The sequence below is a fragment of the Brassica napus genome, chromosome C4 (assembly GCF_020379485.1).
Source record: "Brassica napus cultivar Da-Ae chromosome C4, Da-Ae, whole genome shotgun sequence".
Lineage (NCBI taxonomy): Eukaryota > Viridiplantae > Streptophyta > Magnoliopsida > Brassicales > Brassicaceae > Brassica > Brassica napus.
This window is the reverse complement of record NC_063447.1, coordinates 31,943,096-31,949,438: the sequence shown is the minus strand read 5'-3', so window position 1 is coordinate 31,949,438 and position 6,343 is coordinate 31,943,096. Positions and strand designations below refer to the sequence as shown.

At 39.6% G+C, this 6,343-nt stretch overlaps 1 non-coding gene across 1 annotated transcript; it reads left to right on the top strand.

Annotated features, from left to right (window-relative positions):
* Nucleotides 1–5,783: 5,783 nt before the first annotated feature.
* LOC125586722 lies at nt 5,784–5,890 on the top strand. Its single transcript, XR_007323258.1, has one exon. It is a non-coding gene; the product is annotated as a small nucleolar RNA R71 (small nucleolar RNA).
* The last annotated feature ends 453 nt before the right edge of the window (nt 5,891–6,343 follow it).

The following is a 6,343-nucleotide window of genomic DNA, read 5'->3' as shown; positions in this document are numbered from 1 at the left end:
CATTTCCGCTTTTTTTTACATATGCGCACATTTGATACCACCCATGCATACCAACAATGTTTATTCCTGTAAAAAGTCCTTAATTACCACAACAAATGTTCGGTCGTTCCAGCATCATCTGTATTGTAGAATTTTGTTGCTGTCTTAGACTCCTAGTATCATTCCCCTGCGTTAGATCTTTTTGTTTCTTTACTTGAAATTTGAATTTTGCTTATATTTATCTTTATATTTGCTTATATTTATCTTTTTATTCCACACGTTAAAGATAATTGTCTTTCACTATAAATATATGTCTCATGGGTATTATTCTGTAAGATCTAAAAAAACATTGAGATTTGAAGAATGTGTCTTTTATTTTTTTAAATATATTAATTTTAAAGAGATGTGTTTTATTATAAAACTGTATTAGTTATAAAGAAATTTTTATATCGTAAATATACTATCTGAAAAGTCGTGACTAATCGTTAGATCTTTGAAAAGCTATAAATAATCTATTTCCATAAGTATTTCATTGTAAATCTTTCACAATCTTATTAAAATTGTGAAGAAAAAAGAATTGTGTGCAATAGTAAATAGGATATTTCATGTTTGGATAGCAAAAAAGCTAAACGAAATAATAAAGTTAATCTTAATTTTTTTCTATTAGATGGAAATGTGTGTTTTAATTTATTAGAAAACTGCATTTCTGTTTCATGAACATATGATCCATGTTCTATATATTATACATTTAGATTATATAGAAATTTTGGGACAAAAAAAATTAGTAGATATAATATGTCATTATATCCTTTAAATCTTGCTAGCTATAATAATATAAATGCATTGTTGTTTTTTTTTACTATTTGAGTGGAATCTCTAAGCGAAACCATCCAAATTACTCTTCTAAAAAGTCTCTTCCTTATAAGGCATGTAAAATTGTTGGTTGTAGTATCGTGTGTAATATTTTTTATAATTTGGAACAACATAATTATCCAGCGTTAAAAAAGTGTATCTTCCTCGAGTTTCCTTTCACACCTTCTCTGGCTTTATTTCCAAGAAAAAAGCTGTTGATTTTGTTTTACCAGTATATGTTTTCTATCTGATATTACGTGTATACGCACACCAATTAACCTAATGTGCACACTACCACATCGAATAGTATGTTGACGTAGCACTTTAGGATCAAATCCACAGAGACCAACAATTACACTTTATTTTTATAGGATCAATATCAAGCTAAAACAATATGGGGGTTTTAATATTTGAGGGTTTCGTGACAAGCAAGTAACAAGATTAATTAAAGGTTTTCAGATGATTAAGAGAGCTAAGTTCAAGGTGATTTATTGGGATACTTAGGACCATAAGCCACACAACTATTCAGGAAGGCAATAAGAGCCAATCTAGAATTTGAACAACAAGAATAGATAAACCCACTGTCGTGGTGTCTACCAATTTATCAAGCAATCCTAATGCCTAAACTGTCGTTTGGATTAGAGAATGATGACAAGCAATAAATTTGGATTCAATTGGTTCACGATTTGCCTTAACATCAGCTTTCGTTGGCTAAGGACAAATCGCCTATCTATGCTTTTTCTAGCAATCTAAAACACTTTTGATGATTAGATTAAACCTATGATCAGATGATAAATGGCCAGTTTAACATAATCATTAAGATTAGCAATAGACAGAGATATCAAAGGAATAACAGTCCTATTTGTGTCTAGCTCATTGATCCATGATCCCTAACACCCTAAACCTAACAAGCGACTACTCAGCCATGAACAGAGAAATCACAAAGACAATATATGAAGAAAACATGTTGAATCAATAAATAAATAAGATAGGGTTCAAGAATCTTCTCAAGATGAGAGAGATGAAGCCTTCTCCCTTTCAAAGTAGCAAATCTTCAAGTACAAAAGTCTCCAATGGTTTCTTGTGTAAAAACTAGCGACGAATGATAATAAAAAATAAGAAAAGATATATATGCAGGTCTCTGACAGCCAAAGAGGAAAAGGGGGAAGCCCTAGGTAAAATTCCAAAATATTTGGAAACTTCCTTAAAAATCTTTGCCGCTGGAACATGCACTTCGGGTTACTTCGCTAGACTGTTCTGCGTGAAAATCACCAAATTGCACTGTTTTCTGCCTCTTTTGTTCCAGCTGGTCCATCTCCCATCCAATGCAACTCCAGACCTGTAATGACTTGAAAAGGACTAGGAAGACTCGATAAAGACTTGAAAACCAAGTAGAAAACATATATACGAGATGCCAAAGACACCATATATCAATTCGCCCAGACTTAGATCCTTGTTTGTCCTCAAACAATGTCAAGTATCAAGAACAGGGAGAAAGGTTTGAAAGTGTGGGAACTCTCCTATTCTCAGCAACCATACTTTAACCACGAATCTATGAACCATACATATAGTAAAACTAGGACAACACACCCTTACCAAAACCCCACTGGCTGTTGTTCAAGATCGGCTCCATACTCTACATCTCAAACCTTCAAAAGCTACACTTTCCAGACAAAGCTCCTTACATTCAATTAAGAGTAGCGTGAGCTTCTCATCACATGCACTATTCAGGGTAGACGGTCTAGGTGTGGAACAAGATATTTAATGGTGGAGTTAAGAGTGTTTAGGGGCTACCATTTCATTGTAGAGGATGCAAGATATCGCACAAAATGGCCAGAGAGGATAGATCCATTGATGTCCATAGCCTCTACTCATTTTTGCTATATCTGGTGCGACTTTTCTGATGACGGAACAGGCGACTCATTGTTCTGCTTTCGACTTTCCTCTGCATACTCTTCAACACTTGGTAGCAACTTCTCACTCGACCTTCCCAGTGGCTCCATGTTTCTTTTCTTTCTTCCCCTTCTCCATCACCTTATTTTCGTTTTTTTTTTTGAAGACTGATATGGTGATGTGACGAAGAAGGAGGTAATACATGATGGTTCTGAGTGCCACTGGTGGTTCTGATTTCGCAACCATTCTGGTTCTCCACCCCTGCTCTTGCGCAGTTCATTTGTTATGGAGCGGTTGCTCCCTTACTCTGCTCGTTCTCCTTTCTGACTGAATTTCTGAGCAGTAACGAGTAAGAGGCTGCGTTGATCCTTTCCTCTCCGACCTTTTTGCACATATCTGCACATATGACACTGAAAAACAAATGCATGAAGGTGGAATAAAGGCTAAGGTGCAGGGTGGGAACTAGCTAAAGATGAGCAAGATGGATAAAAAAAATAAGAAGTCCTGAGTGTATTCTCGTTTCCCTGATCTAATGCCCATAACAAAAAGAATTGCAGTCAAGATTATGTTCAAGTTAAATGAAGCTACGTCTCTCTAGTGTAACCTCGACAAGCCGAAATCTTCTAGAGAACCAAATGAGATAATGTCAGGGTGTTCCAGGTCCACATGTGTGTCTTTCGCCACTGCTAAGGTCACTGAATAAGATAACTAAAGCACGAGGTGGTCAGTGATCAACACAGAATAAGGTCCTAATTCCCACAAAGTTTTGACTGACTCGATCATAAAAACTGACTCAAACTGACTCAAAAGAAAAACAAAAGAAAGAAATGAGTTAGTAAACGACGAAAATCCTCCCCCAGACTTACTTCACACCGTCCATGGTGTGAAAATAAATCTGAAAGAAGGTGAAAACAAAAATAAATATTTTTTTTTGGTTGAGATACTTACCTGAGTGGAGCGGGCGCTCCATGAAAATTTTGGGTGTTCTATCGTCAGATGGTCGCTTGGAACAACCCCACTTTTCAGGGGGCAGGTTGTTCCGTTGCTCCCACCTAGAATTTTTGAAGTATCTCGGATTTTTTTGCTTTTTGACCTGAGACTCAATAAACTAAAACAAAAAATAAGTAAACAAAAACAAAACCAACTTATATTTACACTTACCAGTGGGTTGCCTCCCACCAAGCGCTTGGTTTAAGTCACTAGCTTGACTTGATGACAAGGATCAGTCGGGTTGATCATGATGGCTTGTTCCAAAACAAGCTCCACAATCAGACATGTTCAACTTCAGAACTCTGCTCAGTAACCCCTTCACAGCAGCTTCTCCTTTCTCTTTCAGCTCACGTGTGAGAATAACTTTAACTTTAGAGAAAGGTTTGGAGGTACCTTTGCACTTTACCTCATACTCAATGGATTTCTCATCACACAAGCGAGGTATCAAAGTCATTGTAGGATTACCCTTGACCCTTTTCTTCTGGACTTTTTCTTCCACCCTTACATTCCCACTGAGTTTCTTGGTATCAGTGTGAGGATCTCCATCCAGAACTTCTTTGATCTCACCCTTTTTACCAAGTTCCTTCTTAGGAACAATTTCCAGCTGTTCTCCACTAACCACTGAGATGCAAGAGGTGTAGCAGATTTGTAATCTGGTTGGGACAGCCTTGTAGAAAACCTTCTTGTTGATGTTGGAGAAGGAGACTCTCTTATCAGGCATGTCGACGACTGCTCCTACTGTAGCCATAAATGACCTTCCAAAGATTAAAGGCATCTCATGATCCTTGCTCATCCCAACAACCTGAAATTCGGTATGGAGAATACAGTTCCCAACTTGGACAGGAAGGTTGCGAATTGTGCCATAAGGGACTGCCATGGAAGAGTTTGCAAAAGCTATAGTCACCAGAGAAGGCTCAACATCAACAATGCCCAACTCGTCTACAATCGCTTTTGAGACAAGGTTCACACTAGACCCATAATCACAAAGAGCTTCCTTGAATTCCACTCCAGCAATGGAACAAGGAAAAACAAACTTTCCAGGGTCATCAACCTTAGGCAGTACCTTCAGCGATGGTGTCAGTGCTTCAGTAAAGAGTGCCTTGATATCCTCCTGAGATTCTCTGCAATTTTTGAAGAACATATGCAATGGCCGAATCTCCCAAACATGTTCAAATGAGATATTTTGAGGAAGCCTTCTCACCATCTTCCTAAACCCAGCTAGCTGCTCTGCACTAATAGGATCCATCAAATGTCTAGGTGGAATTGGATATGGAACCTTAGGAACATAGACTCGAACTGGTGGAGTTTCAGCAAGCTCGTCGGGAGCAGTCACTTCAGAGCTAGCAGAGTGCTCTGTTCTCTCTTCTGCGTCTGGAACAGTCTCAACAGACAGTTGCTCCGGTTCCTTTCCCTCAGATTTCTCACATCTCAGCTCTACTGCATTACAGTGCTCAACCCTAGGATTCATCACATTCTTTCCAGGAAGGGTACCTTGATGACTCTTGACACTCTCAGTTGTTTGACCAAGTTGAACATCAATCCTCTTTATGTGGTTGCTCACAGTATCATACTTTGTATTCAGTTCAGTGAACATGTTGTCCATCCTAGTGTTGATGTCTGTAGAAACCCGATTCAATGCCTTGCCATGAATCTGCATATCCTGCAACAGTTGTTGCATCATCATACCCAGACCCTTCAGCTCATTTGGTTGACTATTCCCGGTATCTGAAACAGCTTGCCGATTGCTCTGCGGTTGTCGCTGGTTCTAGTTCTGAATCTGCCCGGCCGTAGCTTGCTCCATGCTGAAGATGTGCCCTTGGTTGTTTTTCAGTAGCTGATCAACCTTGGCAGTCAGCTCATGTATCTTCTGGGTGTCAGAATTGTTCCCTTTCTTGGAGCAATCACTCTCCTCGTTCTTATTGGCTGAGGTGGCAGCCATGTTCTCAATCAGCTCAAACGCTCCATCAGTGGTCCGAGTCATGAAGTCTCCATTGATGGCAGAGTTCATAGCACTCTGACATTTCCAATCAACTCCATCATATAAAATTCCCAAGAGGTAGTCATCATCAAATCCATGGTGAGGACATTCTCTGCGATAGTCATTGAAGCGCTCCCACGCGTCGCAGAAAGGCTCATCAGTGAGATGTCTGAAGGAGGTGATCTTGTTCCTCAATGCAGCTGTTCTCGCCTTAGAGTAGAAATGGCTTAGGAACGCTGATCGGACCTGTTCCCATGAAGTGAGAGAGCTGGTAGGGAGAGAGTTCAACCACCGTGCAGCTTTTCCATCAAGAGAGAATGAGAATAACATGCACCTGATGTAGTCTGGTGGAACACCATTCGCGCGAGTGCAACTGTAGACTTTTTCGAAGCTCTCAATATGCTCCATTGGAATTTCTATAGAGAGACAAGAGAACACCTTTCTCTGTACTAGACCGATCAAAGCAAGCTTGATCTCGAAGTCCTGTCTGAGGCAGAGTGGAGGAACAATGGCAGAGCGCATAGTAGGGATGTTACGGCGGAAGGTTTCTCTCCCCAATCAAGCAGTTTGCGCTGTTGTTCCTGCCGCGCGAGAGCAGCCTGTTCAGCAGCATCCTGCTGAGCTTGGATGGTTTGCTGCATTTGAAGCATC